The sequence below is a fragment of the Lepisosteus platostomus genome, chromosome 10, assembly GCF_059453375.1.
Source record: "Lepisosteus platostomus isolate fLepPlt1 chromosome 10, fLepPlt1.hap1, whole genome shotgun sequence".
Classification (NCBI taxonomy): domain Eukaryota; kingdom Metazoa; phylum Chordata; class Actinopteri; order Semionotiformes; family Lepisosteidae; genus Lepisosteus; species Lepisosteus platostomus.
Window position 1 is genome coordinate 7,899,072 of NC_142620.1, and position 10,800 is coordinate 7,909,871.

The window sequence follows — 10,800 nt, forward strand, 5'->3', positions numbered from 1 at the left end:
CTGACCACTAAAAAACTATTCTTCTCACCTCTGATTGTCACAGTTTGCAGGACAATTATGGACCAACCTGCAGCAGAGGGAAAAGTACAGCAAAAAAAACAGATACAGTGTAAAGACAAATACAGTGTTTGAGTATTTTTCAGATTTTTGGAACACAATGTGAAAGTGTGTTCAAACTTGTTTTTGCATTTAAACCTAAGAATATACAGGTTGTGAGTGTTGGGAGGGGCAATTTCTGGCATGAACAATCTGCATCTAGCCAGTAGGTCGAAGTATACCAGCAAGCCAGTTTGACTAAGTGTTACACTGTATGTGTTATCAATATGACTACTGTGTATTGAGAGGTACTCATGGGTGTAGCCTCCATTTCTATGGTCTTACATCTGATTTAAACAGATTCAAAATCCACAGCTCTGAAAGATTCTTTATCCACAAGGAGCTGAAGCACGGAAGCCAAACCATACACTGTAAATCTGAATAATACATTTTTATATACTGTAGAGCATTCTGTTCTCAAAAAAGCAACATCAAGTTTGTACATGATTTAGAATGACATACTGTACATTCTGTAGCTTTTCATTTACAAAGAAAATTGAAGTATGTGACTGCAGCTTGGCAGAGAAACTGACAATCATGGCTGAAACAGGACATGTACTGTATAACTTCTTCAGTTCACCTCAAGGTGTCAGCCCTTGCTCATTTTATAAAAGTGCTGATATTTGTTGTGATGTCAGCTGTGACATGAAATAACTCAAGAGCCTTGTGTTAACATACTAACAGTAGACCACAGAGCACACTGGTCTGTGAGTTTGCTTCAGGAAGATGGAATGAGATGGGTTTCCCGATTAAATGCTGGCAATGAATGCCAATTAGAATTGATCAGATGTTAATTAGTAGAGCAATCCAAAGCTATATGTTAAATGCACTTACTGCTGTTCACTCATTCTTGCTCAACTGGCAATGATGTCCTGAAACCATACTGTCTGCACCTTTAGTAAAAAGCCTCCTATCTTGGCTCAGATAAATGAAAAGATTCATATAACACACAGCATCTCAGGACCTTGCTCTGTGTCCTTCTTTAATGCAGTCTTCCTCTTAATAGTTACTTAAGTCTATAGATCAAATAAGGTTGCTGCTGGAAGAGGTGTTAGTGGGGCCAGCAGGGGGCGCTCACCCTGTGGTCCACGTGGGTCCTAATGCCCCAGTATAGTGATGGGGACACTATACTGTAAACAGGTGCCGTCCTTCGGATGAGACGTAAAACCGAGGTCCTGACTCTCTGTGGTCATTAAAAATCCCAGGGCGTTTCTCGAAAAGAGTAGGGGTATAACCCCGACGTCCTGGCCAAATTTCCCATTGGCCCTAACCAATCATGGCCTCCTAATAATCCCCATCTATGAATTGGCTTCATTACTCTGCTCTCCTCCCCACTGATAGCTGATGTGTGGTGAGCGTTCTGGCGCACTATGGCTGCCGTCGCATCATCCAGGTGGATGCTGCACATTGGTGGTGGTGGAGGGGAGACCCCATTACCTGTAAAGCGCTTTGAGTGGAGTGTCCAGAAAAGCGCTATATAAGTGTAAGCAATTATTATTATTATTATTAAATACATGATGGGGTACATGTTAGGGACCATTAAAAGATGTAATTGTATTAATCAATATTTATTAGAGCTGTCTCAGTAGCTGTAGAAGTGACAATTAGAATAGTTTTAAGCACAGGTATAGGCCTGGCTCTTAGTTCACAAATGGAAACCGGAAGCTCAGTTTTGTGGTGGGTCTCCATTGAGCAAAAAGGAAGATGCAGAGGGCAAGCAGCCTGCATTAGTTCTTTAATGTGTGACCAGAGGGTGTATCAGTTTGGTTTTACACAAGAGTGCATTAAAATTCTTCTAGCTTGGGACATAGGAGTAATATGGGAATTGAGCTTAGAAGGAATGAAATGCAATCAAACTTGCCCAAGACTGTACTGTTTCCCTGTGGAGCCTGACATGAGGTTTTGCCCCATGTCACAGCACCTCCATTCGCCTCTGTTCACTTTGTGTGCAGATGAGAGGGGCAGAACTCCTGGCTGCTGGTGGCCTTATTGTTAGCAGCAGGAAACTATTACTTTCTCTGATAAGAGGAACTGCAGTTCACACAACAATAAAACACCAATCCATTGTTGCCAACTCTGCTGTCTTCTGTACTCCATTATGCCTCATTAGGCTCTCACACTTCCAGCTTCTCCAAAAGCCTACACCTGGATGCAGTCAGGCAGAGCCTGTCTGCAAAAAGACCCCCCAGTCCATTGACTGCAATCACATCCCCAAGATGGAAACAAACAAAAAACAGCAGCATTTTCACATTGACCTGAAGAAAACAAACCTGGAATTTTATGCATGTGAGTATTTATGTAAAATTCTGAAAGAAAATTATTCTACCATACTGATATAGCAATATTAAACCACTAGTTTGCCTTCTGGCATCACAATAAATGGATTTGATAGCTGGCTTACTGTCTTTTCATGCCCTTCTTTGGGTGAATGATTTTGCTGAAACAGAATTTAAGTATGTGCCAGTTCGCTTATGCATTGCCCTTTCTTTGGCTGGAGGAGAGAGATGACTACACCCTCTGTGAGGAGTTCAAATTTCCCCAGTAATATTTCCACTATCTCACTGAGCCAAGGACAGTATTGCACAACTGGGTGATTTTTTCTTAATGAGCCCTGACAGCGGACCTGTTTTCCCAAATTTCTGGGACAAGACTAGGGAAATAATCAGTAAACCTGAGCAGAAGTGATGGGATGGTGGTCCCAGCAGCTGCAAAATGATCAAAATCTAAGGGAGATGTGAAGATTTTACAAAAGCCACATAGGATAAAGAAGGAGTCACTACTTCTCCTCTCATCCTCTCCTCCAACAGCTTAATTATCTTTATACCTTAGGCTTTGCTGCACCAAGCAGCTGTAGCAATAGGAGGGACATTCAATTCTGATTGGCCAGGACAAGGGGAATAGAATGCATTTACAGGGATACCCGTTGTATGACAGCTGTTAAAATAATGTACTATATAATGATTAAAAAGGAATGCAAAAAAGGGGATTCTTCATGTAAGAACATGCAGGATCTTTAAACAAGAGTCTGCCAGCCATGCGGAGCACATTAATCAGGAAGCCACACCTCTCTTACCCTGCGGGTGTCAGGATCTGCATTTTATAACGAGCAGGGCTCAGTTTATTTAATTCAGATAAATACAGTTTAAAAACATTGGTCCGCAAGGATGTCCAAACCGTCATTCAAAATGCTCATTTGATGTTTTTTTTATTGAATATTTTTGATGGGAGCATTTAAAAGTCAGTAAAATAAACCTCAAAAGGCCGCGTATGAAAAAAAAAAACTACAGCGAGATCATAGTTTTCTTTGAATTCCTACTAAATGGTCATGATTCCAAGTATTGCAGTTTGTGTAAGTTTGTGTTGTATAGGAAAACTACAACAAATAAAAACATTGTGTTTCTAGATTATTTGAAAAGGATCCTATTTCAGGCGAGCAAGTTTGGAGACAGCAGTGTGGGTGGCTCTAGTGTTTGCTGCTTACAGTTTGGGATTAATTTCTCAGCTGTGATCCTGCAGTTACTCTGGCATAATTGAAAGCACGTGTGTGATGGTTTTCCTTGTTGGCACAACCCTGGAGGATCTGACTTGCTTTGGTGTGGTACTTTTCCATTAAAGTGATTATTTGTCTTCGTACACAAGAGCGAGAGGAAGATTGGCGATGTAAAAACTGTGCTCTGTTCCAGATACTTACAGTAATGAACAATTGAATTCCCAAGTGGTATAGAATTTAATGCTTTCATTTCAATAAGGGCCTCAGAACAAAAATAGCTAATTGCTGTACTTAATGTAGGTACCTTTAACTGCCTTTAGCCATTGTTAGCATGTCTGTGTTTTGTTGCCATGGTAGAAACTGTATGGTAACGAAAGAAAGACCAGGCTCCTGTAACTTCCAGAAGAATCTGGCATTGCAGAGCACAGACAACTCTCTGCACAGCAATACTGATTTGTCTAACTCTCATTGCTCATGAACCTTGAGTTCTGTTCTCCTGCAGAAGGAATAAGTTGGGGTCTTGCTTCTTATTTATTTTCACCTTGAAAAGGAGATTTTTCCTTCTGGAATCTCTTAGACTGCCACCCCAATCCCTCTGCAGCTGCAGAACATCCAGTTACCTAAGACAATCAAAAAACATTCAAACACAAAAAAATGACTTTAGGCAAGTTAAGAACAGAAGAACATAAATCACACTGGACACATCACCAGGAAACGCCTATACATATCATACATTCATATTGTTACGGTTATTGGAAGTGGCTACTGAGGTGTCTTGAGGGAATCTTAATACAATGGTTAACACCTGGCATATGTCAACATTTGTGTTCTCGTGAGCTTCAAAGCAAGAAAGGAACTAAGGTGTTTACTTAGTTGTGGCTGGCTGTGGAACTCACTGATCAAAGGAATGGTCTGGTTTACCTTGGTTAATTAAGTTATGTACAAATGATTAAGTGTCCTCAATAGTTCAAGAACACAGCATAAAAAGAGGCAGGTGAAGTATATAGAGAGAAGAGAAACGGAGAGATCACAGAGAGGGGGAAAAAGGACACAGGGGAAGAGGAGAAGGGACAGTGCTAGGAAGGGGAGGTCTTTTTTCCGATCAGCCTGTAAGACCAAATTCGAGATGAGTACGTGTATGTGAACCTTGTTAAGAGAGCCTGCTGTTCGGTTCTTTTTAAGAAACTCTGATTTCTTGTACAGTGAATCCCTAGGTTAAAAATGGCCTCTCCTGGTTAGTGAATGCATGTTTGGAATAGGGAGGGAGAAGAGGGTTCCCTTTCATTCTGTAGAATCCAGATTTATATATAGAGAGATTTAAGTCTAGGCTATATTCTGTCTGGTACGGAAGGCAGGTTTATTTCTCCTGTTACCCTGTGTAGGTGTTACATAGGATTCAAATATTTAGTTGCAGTCCGGGGATTTTCTGGATCGTCAGGACATAATTCTTGTCAGTACCTTGTCGGTAATTTTGTATTAATATTGTAACTTATGTTGTGTACAGTTTAGCATCTTTGTTTAATCCAGTGTGCCTTGTATTACTCTTTTCACCAAAGCTGTGCCAGAGAACAAAGAACGTGGGTGCCTCTAACTACAGTATACCGACTGCTTGGCTATCCTCTTGTCAAAATCTTTACAGTTTGGGGTTATGATTATTTAATTCACTTAGTGTACTATATTCTTGGCCTATTTCAGGCATTCTCTGTTCTGTAACCCTCTATTTCTAACAATGCACACACAAGTACCCTGCAACGCACTGGCGTCACACCCAGGGTATATCCTGCCTTGCATTTGTTCTTGTTGGGATAGGCTCTGCTTCCCCTCCGACCCTGAACTGGATAATGCAGTTAGCAAATGGACGGAAACACACACACATGCAGAATGCTTATGCGGTTAGTTGACCTATTCAGACAAGAGTAAACATGAAAATTGATGTCTGTAGAAAAAACAAACTAGTGTTATACATGTGTAGGAATGTTCTTACAGATTAGCATAGAATACAAAGGGACAGGAGATACCAGCGCCTCTGGTGTCCAACAGGGTTAACGCCATGGGAATTTGCTGTGAAACCCTTGTTGGACACTGGAGATATAATGCCATCTGGTGTTTACTGTACTTTTATATCGTTCCCCATGGTCCCATCTGTATCTGTACCAAAAATCGTTGCTCCATAGTGAACTGGTTTTGCAATATTGTTGCTTGAATAGGCCCACTAACTTTAGAGATATACTGAATGTGTGTGAGTAGGTATAACTACAGAATGTATGTATGATACATGCAGTATCTGTATAGAGTGCACATTTACACTATACAATTATACATTTAAATTACATAGAATTACAATGTTGCTACATAAGCATGAGCATTTAACGTTTAATGCTTTAGTAGAGATAAGGAATATGCTCAAAGGTGGTAATTATGCAGAACATTGCTGTTATACAGTTACATCACATGATGCACAGTCAATATAACACAACCAACAACACTGCAATTGCACTTTTTAATTACACTTTTCCACATACGTACATTACAAGAACAAGATGCTTAATGTACACCCGTTGGGCCAGACCTAGCTGTACAGACCAAGTGGGGGTGGGGGCCAAGAGGCAACTTGTTAGTTGGGGGGGGGGGTCATGGCTCCTGTAATGTTACTATAACTCACATTCACAGTCTGCCAGCCTGCTACCATTTCGATTTGAATGCCAGTGTTTAACATGTATCAGGGAGATTGAGATCAGCCTAAACAAACCAAGCAAAACCTCAAAATCTATCCCCACCCTATAATTTTTCAATCACCAAACCCTTTATTGATAAAAGAGGCTGCCTGAAGGAATGTCTTTAGAATGTGGATAATTTCAGGGGACAGACAAAGGGGGGAAAAGCACAAAACAGAATGCAGACAAGCTACAGCCTGTTCCATCATCCACCCAGCCAGATTCATTTTAAATAAAGTGAAACCTTAGAGAACGAGCCGACAGTTGTTTACCAGAATCAGTGACATCTTTGTGGTTGGTTCAATTGCTGACATGCTGAGAAGATTGCTACGATGTCGCATGTCTGCTCCAGAAAACTATCAATTCTGTCACTGTCTGGCTGCACTGCAGAGCCATGCAGGATGTGAACCTGCCTGGCTAGCAGTGGTCAGGGAAAGAGAGCTGTCTGAGACTCTCTGTCTTGATAGCACCATTGGAACCGCTGTTGAGGAGATACCCCTGAGGCCAGGAGGAGGCTGCTGGGCTTGAACGCAGTCACACAGACTCAGCACCACCAGCGTCTTCTTAGATTCTCCCAGGAAGGAGAGACTCTCTGGCCTGATTTCAGAAGAAAATGTAAGAGCAAGGTGCTGAATCTCTTCTTACAAAGGTGTCTGTGAGATTCTGGGATTATATTCCAGATGGGAAACTGCTGTTGAACCATTGAGCGAACTCTTTTCTCAGAGTGCTCCAGTACTGACCTGCTGTATAAATGGATATTTCCCAGGTGGTTATTTTAAATGAGAAATTGCTCTCAATTGCCTTAAATAAAGGAATAATGGGATTACATTTTTTAAAAATCCCCTTCCTCCGGCTTTACAGTATATACAGTAGATACTGTCAGTCAGGTTGTCATTTCACACGCAGAGGAGAGGGAGGGATTTGTCTATCAGCATTTCCTCTCCCACATGCCCCAGATGCTCATTCCAGACTGAACTGCCCCAGCTCGGGACTCATGGAGACAAAGCTCCTGGTTTCCCATGTGTCTGGGCCTCACAGCCAGGAGAGAGCTGGAGAGAGGGTCGGGGTGCTGAGCCGCGCTTTCTACAGATCAACTCGATCACCTTCCATTATTAATTTCATATCACTATGAAAGTCTTGAGCTGGCAGCTTCTGGCGGGTAACACCACCAGCTTTATTTTTGACTGTCTGGTGAGATTTCAGTTTGAGCACTTTGCTTGTAGTTTTAACAGAAGCCTATTCTACACTGGAACACATTAAAAGACGGCAGACATTCAGGAACATTGAGGATCAGTCTCTCCACATCTTTCTGCACGAGGATTTAGTGCCTTTGAAATTCAGTAATAAAATCCATTAGTTCATGATTAATGCTGAATGCTCAGAAAAGGAATTAAATATAACAATACTGGTGCCGCACAGAAAGTCTTGATGTACTTTTCTGTCTCCTCTCATAGCTCATGGTTTTACTTTCATCATTACACCATTAAGACCAACCCCAAGAAATAAAGCATAAATCATCATTAACAGTACAATCCCATAGCTTGCAAATTCCCACAAGGTAGTGTAAGAGCAATTTTCATTTCTAAATTCTGACGCATGACAGATCATTCTCATACATATTGCGAGAGACAGTGGAATAGATTTCATTGCCTGGAGTTTCTACCTATCTGAGCATGTTTTACTTAGACCTTAATTGTTTGAAACAGCTTTGATTTAGGGGTATAATATCTACTTGCATAGAAAGTGTATTAAAGAGATGATAGTGATTTATAATGAATTGGACAAATCAGTAAATTAAATGTGTATAAAACTGTCATCTGAAGGAAAGAGCTCTTTGATTTCCTGAGCTCCGAGAGAGGAATGTATTTTATAAGACAAGCAACAGCATATTGAAATGGACAGAAGTGTACACTCCCATCTTACAGCATGGCTGTTTATACTGCAGTGCAAAATGTTGTTTTTTATGACGTTGATATGCCACTGGAGTTTCAGAAATGGAACTTGTAAAAAAATGACTACCGCTGCAAGTTTTATTTTACAGACAATTGATTTTGATCATACAATTGATGATGTCTGGCAATGTTTCGTGCCGCTACAATGCAATGTGATGCAGCAGGCTAGGTACTTACTGTATACTGTAGCACCCTGTATTCAGCAGTCACAGAGTGACGTACCGTGTTTAGTCTGAGTAGCTCTGCCTAAAAGAGCCAGCTCTCCAGACAGGGAGGATGACCAGCATCAATCAGACATCAGATAACAGCCAGTTTCAGGCAGTTATGATACCCTGCTGCATAAATGGTAAGGTGGTTTACCATGTTAGTGGTAACTTTCAAAAAGACCAGCAATCAGACAGAGAACAGAAGGAGACAGAATATTTGATACCCCCATGTAAAGGTTGCAATGCTCATCCAACTGGAGCCCATTTGTGGAGACATGGCAGCTGGGAGTTTTTCCCTTGGCTTCTACACACTAACTGCTGTGTGTTTTTGTTACATAAATGCCAGTTAGGGCAAGTAGCTCAACTCACTCTCTCAATTATTATTTAGACTGGGAAAAATTACTAACAATTGCACAGATGATTATGCAAACCATGAATTATGGAGGTGTGAGATAAGTGCATAGAGGGCAGGAATTAAAAAACAATAAAAATTAGCTGAATTCAACCTAAAGAGGTTGCAATGTAAACTTTTAAATTGATTTAATAGGTATATTTCACTATAACTAGCACCTCTGCATGGGTAAGGAAACAAGAGAGTAGGAGAGTGTTACACGCCTTTATTTTAAACGGAAAACTACACGCAGGAGTGAGCGCTCATGATTTGTGGATCTTGTGTTATTTTAAAATTCCACCCCAATTTGACACCACTTTTCCGCTTTTTAAAGTATTTAGTCTGTATCCTTTAGAGCATAAATTTAGCCCAGTGGTATGGGCATGACTATTTTTTTAAATGGTATGTGAACACCTCTTAGACATCCTTTTATAGTCATAGCACAAAAAATATTGCAACACCAGTTTTTGCTAACATAGATGCTATTATGTCTTTGCAATGCCGTAACATATTTAAATGACATTTACATAACAATCACTTATGTTCCCCAAATTAATGTTAAGTAAATAATATATATATATGCAAAGTCAGCAGCCATATCACCCTGTAGCTCTCAACTGGCTACCCACTGAAGCTCAGCAGGTTTGAGCCTGGTCAGTACCTGGATGAGAGACCTCCTGGGAAGCTATGGTTGCTGCTGGAAGTGGTGTTAGTGGGACCAGTGGGGGGCGTCCACCCTGCGGTCTGTGTGGGTCCTAATGCCCCAGTATAGTGGTGGGGACACTATACTGTAGTGGGCGCCATCTTTCGTATAAAACGTTAAACCGAGGTCCTGACTCTCAGTGGTCATTAAAGATCTCCGGGCATCTCTCGATAAGAGTAGGGAGTTATCCCGGTGTCCGGGCCAAATTCCCCTGGCCTTTACCATGGCCTCCAAATTGTCCCCTTGTATGATTGGCTTGCACCTGCCCTGCGATGGACTGGCGTCCTGTCCAGGGTGTACCCTGCCTTGCGCTCGTTGCTTGCCGGATAGACTCCGGCTTCCCGCAACACCGTATGGTATAAAGCCTTTTGGCAAATCACATGACATATATATATATATATGTAAATGTAGCAGAAAAATTTGATTTAAATAAAAATAGAGAAATGAAAGCTTGAAGTCCTTCTGTGAGCTAATAATGTCAGTGCCGTTTATCTATTCTCAGGTGTAAACACACTAATCCCAATAATTAAGGATTACTGTCATAACACCCATTCAGAAACAGATGGTTCTGCAGCAAATTGCCAGTGCTTATGTCAAATTAGTGAGTTCTGTTACACAACAGTCAAAATGATGCCTTTTTCGGTCTTGTAGAATTTGTAGCGGACTGCTCAGCCCATTCTGTGGAAACCAGAGGCTCCCAGTCACTTCCTGCATTATGAGCCAATGGGAATGTCCCCACGGCCTGTTTAAGACCTCTAAGACAGGGCTGAATTTGTCCAAATTCAGAAAATCCCGACTGCAAAATATTGTGCTTGAAGTATGAGATTGACCAAATTCAGTGCCTCTCACCATTCGTTTGTGGAAAACAGTGGCCAGCCCTTCAGCAATCACGGCTGTTTAAGATGCTAACAACTGTGAAAACATGTCTTTAACCTAACCTCCCGAATGGGCAACTGAAAACGCAAAACTTAAAACAACAGAGCAGCAGACAGTGGAATCGGCTTACTGCGCATCTGCTCCGACACAAGACCAGGAGCAGTTTCCACCAGTCAATCAAACTTATCTTTAGATCAGAAAACACCTTCAGTCAACATTATTCTTCCCTTGTTTTTTCATTCCCTTTCGTGCCCTCACTCATGAAGTTCCAGGATTCCATTTATGGAAGAACAAGGGATTTACAGAGCTGTTCCCAGACATGGGCAGAGGTGGGTCTTTTGAACCAGTAGGCTACAGACATTGTGACAGGAC